The following is a 9,291-nucleotide window of genomic DNA, read 5'->3' as shown; positions in this document are numbered from 1 at the left end:
TCAGTGCCTAGGACTTGCCGATCGAAAGGTCGGCGGTTCGAATCCCCGCAGCGGGGTGCGCTCCCGTTGCTCGGTCCCAGCACCTGCCAACCTAGCAGTTCGAAAGCACCTCCGGGTGCAAGTAGATAAATAGGGACCGCTTACTAGCGGGAAGGTAAACACCGTTTCCGTGTGCAGCTCTGGCTCGCCAGATGCAGCTTTGTCACGCTGGCCACGTGACCCGGAAGTGTCTCTGGACAGCGCTGGCCCCCGGCCTCTTGAGTGAGATGGGCACACAACCCTAGAGTCTGTCAAGACTGGCCCGTACGGGCAGGGGTACCTTTACCTTTACCTTGGTAGAGAAATCGGACTAAAGTAGTCCTGAAAATGGAAACGGCCTGACTGTTTATTAGGCTGCATGTTAAAGTACAGGCGATGCTGATGAGGTCTTCTGATAGGGTCATGTTTCTCTGAAGTTGAACCAATTTATACACTAGCTCTCAAAGGAATAATTTAGCCCAACTCTTGAAGTGTGGAATCAGCCGCGTGGCTGTTTGCTTTGGCTGAAAGGGGCATTCCAGAAAATGGGATTTTTTTTTTACTTTTGCCCAAGGTGATGACGAATGCAGAGACAAAGCTCTGCCAATGGAATTGCAACAAGACTGGGTTTGAGGGACAAGGTGGGGTTTGGGTTTTTTTAATCCAATTTGAAACCATCATTTCCTTTTCAAAGTAATCAATGCACAAGTTTGCATAGGATGCAAGGCCTCTAAAGTTGAACCACACCGTCGGTTTTGTGCTGATGAGACATCAGATGAATTTCCTGTTATATATCCAAAGGGTGAACATCTGTCTTACCAGAAACATGCTCAGCCTCAGCCAAAAGCTCTCATAGGCAGGGACACATGTCATCATTTGAGGCTACTGAACTGAAGCTCTGCAGGAGAAGAGACATGCCACCAGGGAATACTCAAACACAGCAGAGATTTGTTTTACATAGAAAGGACACAGAAGGGGAATGCACCCTTTTAGCATTATTCCTGACTTCTTCTTCAATGCCTTCCTCTGTCCTTCAAGTGCTATAATTCTATTAAATTCTATTAATTTTAAAGGTTCTCAGAGTGGCTTGCAATGGTCAATAATAAGACACTTAAGACAGTTTTTTTACAATCTAAGAAACACAACAAAAAGGAAAGGGATTGAGATGTAGGAGCGGGAAATCTCAGGCAGTGGCGTAGCGTGGGGGGTGCGGGGGGGCCGGCCGCACAGGGCGCAACATCTGGGGTTAGGGCAAATCCATGGGTTAGGGGGCGCAAATCCACAGGTTAGGGGGCGCAAATCCACGGGTTAGGGGGCGCAAATTACTTGCCTTGCCCCGGGTGCTGACAACCCACGCTACGCCACTGATCTCAGGCATTACTTCTTAAGAGTTACAAAGTTCTTGTAAGTGTTCTATCTAGTAGAGGCTAAAAAACGCTCCCTGAAGCTGATTCCTTCCTGGCTGATAGATGGGGCCAGGTTGGTCTTGTTGTTCTTTCTGAGAATCCTGAAAATGTTTTATTATATTAGGGATATATATATATATATATATATATATATATATATATATATATATACACACACACACACACATATATATACACATATATATATACCCAAGTTATAGCCCTTAAATGAATATGCATTTAAAATAGGGCTGTGATCTTCAAGTGATTAATGGGATGATTAATCCCTTTGGAAACAAGGGATTGGATAGAATATATGTACAGTACAAACTTGCAACACATGAACAAGTCACATAGAAAAGTAGACTCACCATGGACAAGTTTAATGATATTTGAAATTCATTTTTATAAACACTGTATTAGGTTAGGTTTAAGATAACTAGTCATGCTGGCCACATGACCCGGAAGCTGTACGCAGGCTCCCTCGGCCAGCAAAACAAGATGAGCGCCGCAACCCCAGAGTCGGTCACGACTGGACCTAATGGTCAGGGGTCGCTTTACCTTTACTTTTAAGATAACTACAATAATAATCATGTAATGTTTATAGTTTTTGTTTGTTTTTTATATGGGTGTTATTTTATTGTCTTATTTTACCTTGTGCACTTACAATTTTATACTTCTTATTTTTCAATAAAGAATGTTTAAAAAGTTGCATTATGTATTCTGGTTGCAGAATTCGGATGCTTTTGACCACAGAATTCTGGTATTTAGCAGAGGCTTGCCTTCCTGCCTATGTGTTGTTCGTTGTGAGTAGAAGTGGCTGTTTTAAAACTTTTTTAGAAGATCTTTTAAAAATATTTTTATTATACTTTTTATTTCATCCTTTTGCTGCTTTGCCACCCTGAACTTTTTTGCAAGTAAGGACAGGAAAGAAATGTCAATAACAATTAATCACCTGCCACTTGTGCCTAAAACATTCCCAAGTATGCCCACCCTCCCTCAGTTTTGCCTTCTTCACTTCCCTCTTAATGCAAGGAGTAGATAGACCAAGACCATCATTGTTGTTTTACCTAGAATTTTTATGGTTCCTTGCAAAGATCATTGTATTAATGTGATATAGATGGGAAACACTTTGAATGCATGCACACACACAAAACATCACAGATGTGACACATATACAGGGGAAATGTGCATTTGCAAATGCAATTTGCAAAACACATCACATGGAAATTCACTAATGCACCAGGCCACTGATTCATGGTCGTCAAAAGATGAAAAGGGTTAACCACTTGCCTGTGTGCCACGAGTTCAGCTTTGCTGAATAGATTTATCAATAGAGTTAGCACTCTAAATTATGTAATGTGTTTTGCCTAATAAGGTTGCTCTTGCTGTAATTGCTGTTCTAGGATTAGGTGGTTAATCTTTTAAGTGAAGCCGTTGAACTCACCTTCTGAGAGATGATCTAGAGCTCACCAATAAATCATTCATGGTTTCATGCCCCCCCCCATCCTGCACTTAAATCTATGCCAGCAGTTTCCAAAAGCAAAGAATTCAGCCCCATGTTCCACTGTGATCAATTAGACCTCATGCTTAGCAATCAGAGACTTCCGCTCAGTTGGAGAAATGTAGCCTCTTTTTTCGATTTCGTGGGAGGTAGAATGGCAGATGGAATTTGCTTCTTTTATTCAAAGACTGTTTACAAGATTCATTTGGTTGAAGGATCATTCCTCCTGGGTTTTTTGTTCTTCTTTGAGGGAGGGAGACATCACCACGGGCTGCATCTCCTTAGAAAATTCATGCCAGAAAAGCTGGCATGCCCAAGGTTTCAAAATACTTAGCTTAGTGTCGTCTTACTTACTCCAAAAACAGTATCACTATCTCTGTTGTCCACATTGGCCCCATACAAGTGTCAAGATTCATTCTAACCTGTGGGTAGGGATGCACAGAATGGTACAGAATGGCAATGACAGTTTTGCTTAGAAGGGAGGAGAAGGCTCTAAAGCAGAGGTGTGGTATCTGTGGTGCTCCTGATGTTGTTGGACTGAAAAGTAGTCATGCTGGCTTGGGATGATGGGAGTTGGTTCAACAACATCTGGAGGAACAGCATTTAGCTAACTGAAGCAGGGATTTATTATAATTATCATCATCATAAATATTTCATTTGAAGAAGAGGGTAGAATAATGTGGATAAACACAATAGTGTTTTATAGTCCTTCTAAAAGGATGTTCTCCAGTCTTTTTAGTGATGTTCCTCTGCAGTCTGGCTTGAGCCCATAAAACTGCATAAAAATGAAGGCATAGACATGGTAGCACACATGTTTTGCCTTCAGAAGACCCTTGGTTCCGTCCTTTTTCTAGGCAGGGCAAGGGGAACAAACTCATCAGAAATCATCAAAGCCATTGAACTCAGCATAGCCGTAGAAGATACTAGGTTGATGTACCAGTGGTAGCCTCCTAAGTGAAGTTCTGCTCACACAATGAACTTTTCTTGCCTCCTCCTTCCTGTTGCAGTCCCTGCATTGCTCCCACTCACCTCCAAAGCTTCCCCCAATAGGCATGGAAATGGTATTGGATGAGGCAGAAGGGACTCCTTGAGTAGAGAACTGTCCGATATGAGGAAACCACCCACATAAGTGGAAGTGTTACTCCTCACACCATTCAATCCAAGTCCTTAAGATAGAATATTCTTTTGAAAGTTGTCTTTCAACAGGAGGCGGCTCCCAATGCCAAATCACAAACGATATTTGAAGGATTATTCATTGTTTCAAAACTGATGTCCTATGTGGCCTGAGAAGCTGCTGCTCGAGGAACACAAGTCCAAAACCCCTTTAGGCCTAGGTGTGTAGTAGAGGAGAGGAATGTAGGACATTAAGTAATATCGCAGATCAAATATTTCATTTTCATGCAAGGCTCATCAAGACAAATATTGTTAAATATTTACTTACCGCCCACCTGCATATTAATAATTTTCTCACCCGATACAGCTCATAATATAGAGTGTAGGAAGGAATGTATTGCTTCATTTGACTAGAAACATTCCATGAGTAAAGCTCATGAGGGAACAAAAATGTTGTTACTCATCTTTATCAGGAGCAGCTGAATATCCCTAGTCAGTTGGCTTCCTGAGAGCTGCTCTTCCATTAATTAATTTCTCTCTCTCTGTCTCTCTCTCTCTCTCTCTCTCTCTCTCTCTCTCTCTCTCTCTCGTTCAGGGTTAAACATTTTATATAACATCAGTATATCTGCACTATCCATTAAATACCATATCATACCACTTTTAACCATCATGGCTTTGCCTCAAATAACCCTGGAAGTGGTAGGGTACTGAGAGTTGTTAGGAGACCCCTATTCTCCTCAAAGAACTACAATTTCCAGAGTTTCCTGGGAAGACGGATTGACTGTTAAACAACTCTAACAATTGTAGCTCTGTGAGGGGAATAGGAGTTGGCTAACACTCTCTGCATCCTCGAGAAACTACAGTTCCCAAGATGTTTTTGTGGAAGCTATGACTGCTTCAAGTGGTGTGATACTGCTTTAAATGTAAATTAATGAGGTTAATAAGTCACAAAATAAAGTTTTCCATTGGCGCAATGGAATTAGCTGCAGCATGGGTGGGGAACTTACCCACCATCTTCTCCCTGAACATTTAACTAGTGAGGTCAAGGGCAGGACCTTGTGTATGCAAAGCATGTAATCCACCCCTGAGCAATGCTTCTTCCATCCAAAACTGGGTGAGTTTGTATGGAACACACTGTTCTTCAATGCTTCATGGCTATTGATAGGCCTTAAACACTTTGAATTTTGGACAAGCTTACTATACTGTTAGCCCAGTGTTAAAAACGTGCACCAGCATTGGGCGATCAATTGCAGATATGTCCATATTTTCAGAGACTGCAGGCTGTTGACATGTTCAAGAAATTGTATGCACACACACCATTGCCAATGTCAGGAAACAGCTTATTTATCCCTAAGGAACTTATATGGTCATTGTCACCACATGTATCATTTCCATAAAGGAAAAGAAGTGCATAGCAAACACAAGTGGTGAATATTTTGCCAGGCTTCAGACATTACAGATTGCACAGACTGTTTGCACTAATTCCCTTTTATAATATGTATACTTGCATTGAGTACGTACTTTCTCCTAAAAGTTGTGTAGGAAGACCACTATGTGTGATGCTAGGGGGTTGTATAGCAAACATAAGAAAGAATGTCTAACTGCAAGCACAATAAACCCTTCTCTCCCCCCACCCCTGTGCTAGGAATGGTTGTAACTCAATCTAGCCAAGGAGAGCAAATCTGCTAGTGAGTTATGTCTGCTCTTCCCAAAGGAATGAAAATAAGAAGTATATTACATTGCCGACTATTACACATTATAGTTAATGATAGCATGATCCAAGAGGGATTTCTGTATTACAAACAGAGACCTAATGTTTTTGCTAATACTGATGTAGAAACAATATAATTTATTGCTTTTTAGAATGTCCCATGCTAAAATTATGCATACAAGGGAGAAATTAATGTATATGATTCTGAAAAACAGACACAGCAAAAATGTGTAGAAGTAATTTCAAAGGGGCCGTCCCCAGTTTATTTTGTATCTAAGGCATCTTCCTGGTCAATGAACCTCTGTGAAAGATTAATGTAGTTTGAACTTTTATTGAGGAATATCATTTGTGCACTGTCACATTTAGCACAAATGGTGCTTCAGTCACAGTTCAGTAATATTCCAGCATATTATTTCCAAGGCATTTGAGAGTTTAGAGAATTATTGAAGGGCATGCTGTACTCATTTGGTAATAAGGCAGAGTACAGTTGCAGTCTCCATATGATTTCAACAAATGGAATCTCTGTTAATTCCGTTGCACATAGAAGATGGTTATGTGATAATCACCCGAGTGAAATAAACCCTGTTGGAGAATATGAATGGAATCGGGCACTCCACAAGGTCTTTGGCAAAAGCTTTTTTTTAAAGGAAGAAACTGAACCTAGAGTTGTCAAAGGCTATTTGTAACAAAATATATCCCCCCCATGGGCCAAGAATAGCTCAGGGTATTTTCCCCCTTGCCAGTCTGAGGTAAAATATACCTCCCCCAGGTTATAAATACAGTGGACAGCAAAACACTGGTTTACATCTGAGGCGGTGACTAGACTCAAGAGCAATCAATGTATCCATGGCAGAAGACACAATTCATAGAAAGGCTGTGCTCAAGAATAGCCCCCCTCCCCCCATGCATGCAGTAAATGCTGAGGGAGGGAGAGTGGGACTGTGTCCACCAGATACAATCACTGACACAACCTGACTCATGTAACCATTTTAAACAGAAGTGGGGTGGGAGAGTATTGGCTATGTGGAAGTCTACTCCCCTGACCAGGACCAGTCCTACTATTAGACAAAGAGAGGCAGCCACCTCAGGCAGCAGATGCTGAGCAATAGAAACAGAGCTATGCATGACACACATGATCTGCCCTGTACCCCCTAAGCTAGTCTTCTGCCCTCAGGTGCAGTGGCGGATGAATGCCCCATTGTCAGTGTCAAAATAAGATTCAGTTGCCAGTGTGGTCAGCTTTGGACATGGAATGAGGCAGGTGGACTGTGTTGTCTTGTCATGTGCTTCAAGCAACACAATGCCTTTGGCTGGCCCTTCCCATAGCATCCCACCAATTTCTGTTCTCCCTTTGCTTTACTTTTATAATGCTACTTGTTTTAATTCTGTCCACTCTTCGGAGCATTTCTCTTCATTTAATTGGGTGGCGCTGTGGTCTAAACCAGAGCCTAGGGCTTGCCGATTGGAAGGTCGGCGGTTCTAAACCCTGCGACAGGGTGAGCTCCCATTACTCAGTCCCTGCTCCTGCCCACCTAGCAGTTCGAAAGTACATCCAAGTGCAAGTAGATAAATAGGTAGTACTCCGGCGGGAAGGTAAACAGCGTTTCCGTGCACTGCTCTGGTTCGCCATATGCCGGCTCCCTCGGCCAATAAAGCGAGATGAGCACCGCAACTCCAGAGTCGTTCGCAACTGGACTTAACTCAGGGGTCCTTTACCTTTTAAGGTAGTGCTTAGGTTCTTCCCCTGCCCACTGTTCATTACGTAGAATAGGATATCCTGCTGCTATGCACTTGATCAGGAAAATGTTGGTTGTTGTTTTTTCCTTTTTAGTAAAAAAACTTATTTTTTTGAGGTGGGGGGAGGTTATCAGCTTTTTATCATCTGGAAAGACTCTAATATAACCATTTAGCAGGTGTGTGTACGACTTTAATTTTCTCTCTAAGTAAATGGTACAGGCAATTTGAAACAGTTTTTTCAGCTTCATCCAAGACCCAGATGGAAAACTGTGAAAGCTTAATTTCTGAGGGCATTCAGGCTGACAGCTCCTCAAGCAGGAGGCTTAATCCAACTTGTGTGAAGATAGTAAAAGGCTCTGCACAAATGCTAAGAATCCCAAACTGCTTCCATCTATCCATGAGGCTAACTTCAACCTCTAAAAATAAATAACATGACAGCCATTTAACAAGAGACAGGACAGGATGCTGTTGTCTCTTCAAAACTACAAGGGAAGCTTCAAGGTGTACTAGGATGCAGCCACCCGGACTGGATTGTTAAACTGGACGTAAACACAAATTACAGCTTTTCTTGTAAAAGGATTATGGGGATAGCAATGATGTGAAGATCCGCAGGTGCCTGGAGGGCAGTTGCTCAGCTTTGCACCACCCATTGGGTGATTGGAGATAGGAGGGAATCAAGGGGAGGATGGCGGCATGGTAGTGATAATCACAAGGGATGGGTGAATATGTCAATCTCGGTTTCTCATTTTTCCAATCTTAGATTCCATTCTCCACATTTCCACACCAGTTTGCATTTAAAAAACAAAAACAAAAAACCCCAATTCATTGTGAAAATTCCATGGCAGTCTGTGGTTCCCCAATTTTTGCTGGGCTAGAATCTCCTATCACCCCTGACAAAGTGTCTTGCCAAATGCAAGGTGGTTCATTTAAAATGAGAATCAGAGGCAATACAAACACAAGTGAGTGAGAAGATTAAGTATTTTATTCTAAACAGCAAGCATTATATACATTACCAAACAAGCACTTTGATCTGCCACTTGGAAGCCCTCAAGAAGTGGTGAAGCGACTCCCACAAGTAGCCTCAGTTTGCACGGCCCTGTGATTGATCAGTCCGTGCACGAGCTTCTGAAAACTGTACCCGATTTATAGATAGCTAGCCTGTTAGCCTGCATGGCTTGCCTGACAGCCTACGTGCTACTAGCTACGTGCAGATTATTCATTAGCCACTTCTCCCAATACCTTACTTTCTTCAAACCATGTCTAAAATCAAAGAAGGTGAAGGTACCCAGCACTATCACTTTCTTCCAACAGATTAGGACTAGGAAATTAAAGGCTGTTCCTCAGTCATCAAAGAGCTTAGAAGGGAGAAAAGGAAGGAACAGGGGGCAAGAAGAGGGCAACCGAGTTAGATCACTAAACTCCTCAACACACAAATATCTTCGGGATAGATTGCCCATACATAAAGCTATCTTCGACTGATGGGAGCTAGATTCCAACATCTGGAGGGTCACCCATTTCCTTGTGCCCGGCATTATAAGGAACAGGGCAAGACAGTAGCAGATCTTCAGAATATTTTTGTTTTAATCATTCATTCCCACTCCTCCACATGCAAGACATAAGCCACAACCATCTACATAAAATGCAGTGTTGTGCCTGGCCTCTCTGATTCATATTCTGCTATACATAAGCGTCTGCTGTTATACATCTGTTGTGGTGCAAGCGATTTTCTGCACTTTTATGATCTGACTCAGTATTTGTACTTCTGTCTCATAACTGTGCTGAAAACATCCCTAGCTGCACCG

The sequence above is a fragment of the Podarcis muralis genome, chromosome 8 (assembly GCF_964188315.1).
Source record: "Podarcis muralis chromosome 8, rPodMur119.hap1.1, whole genome shotgun sequence".
In the NCBI taxonomy this organism is placed as follows: domain Eukaryota; kingdom Metazoa; phylum Chordata; class Lepidosauria; order Squamata; family Lacertidae; genus Podarcis; species Podarcis muralis.
This window is presented reverse-complemented; position numbering follows the sequence as displayed.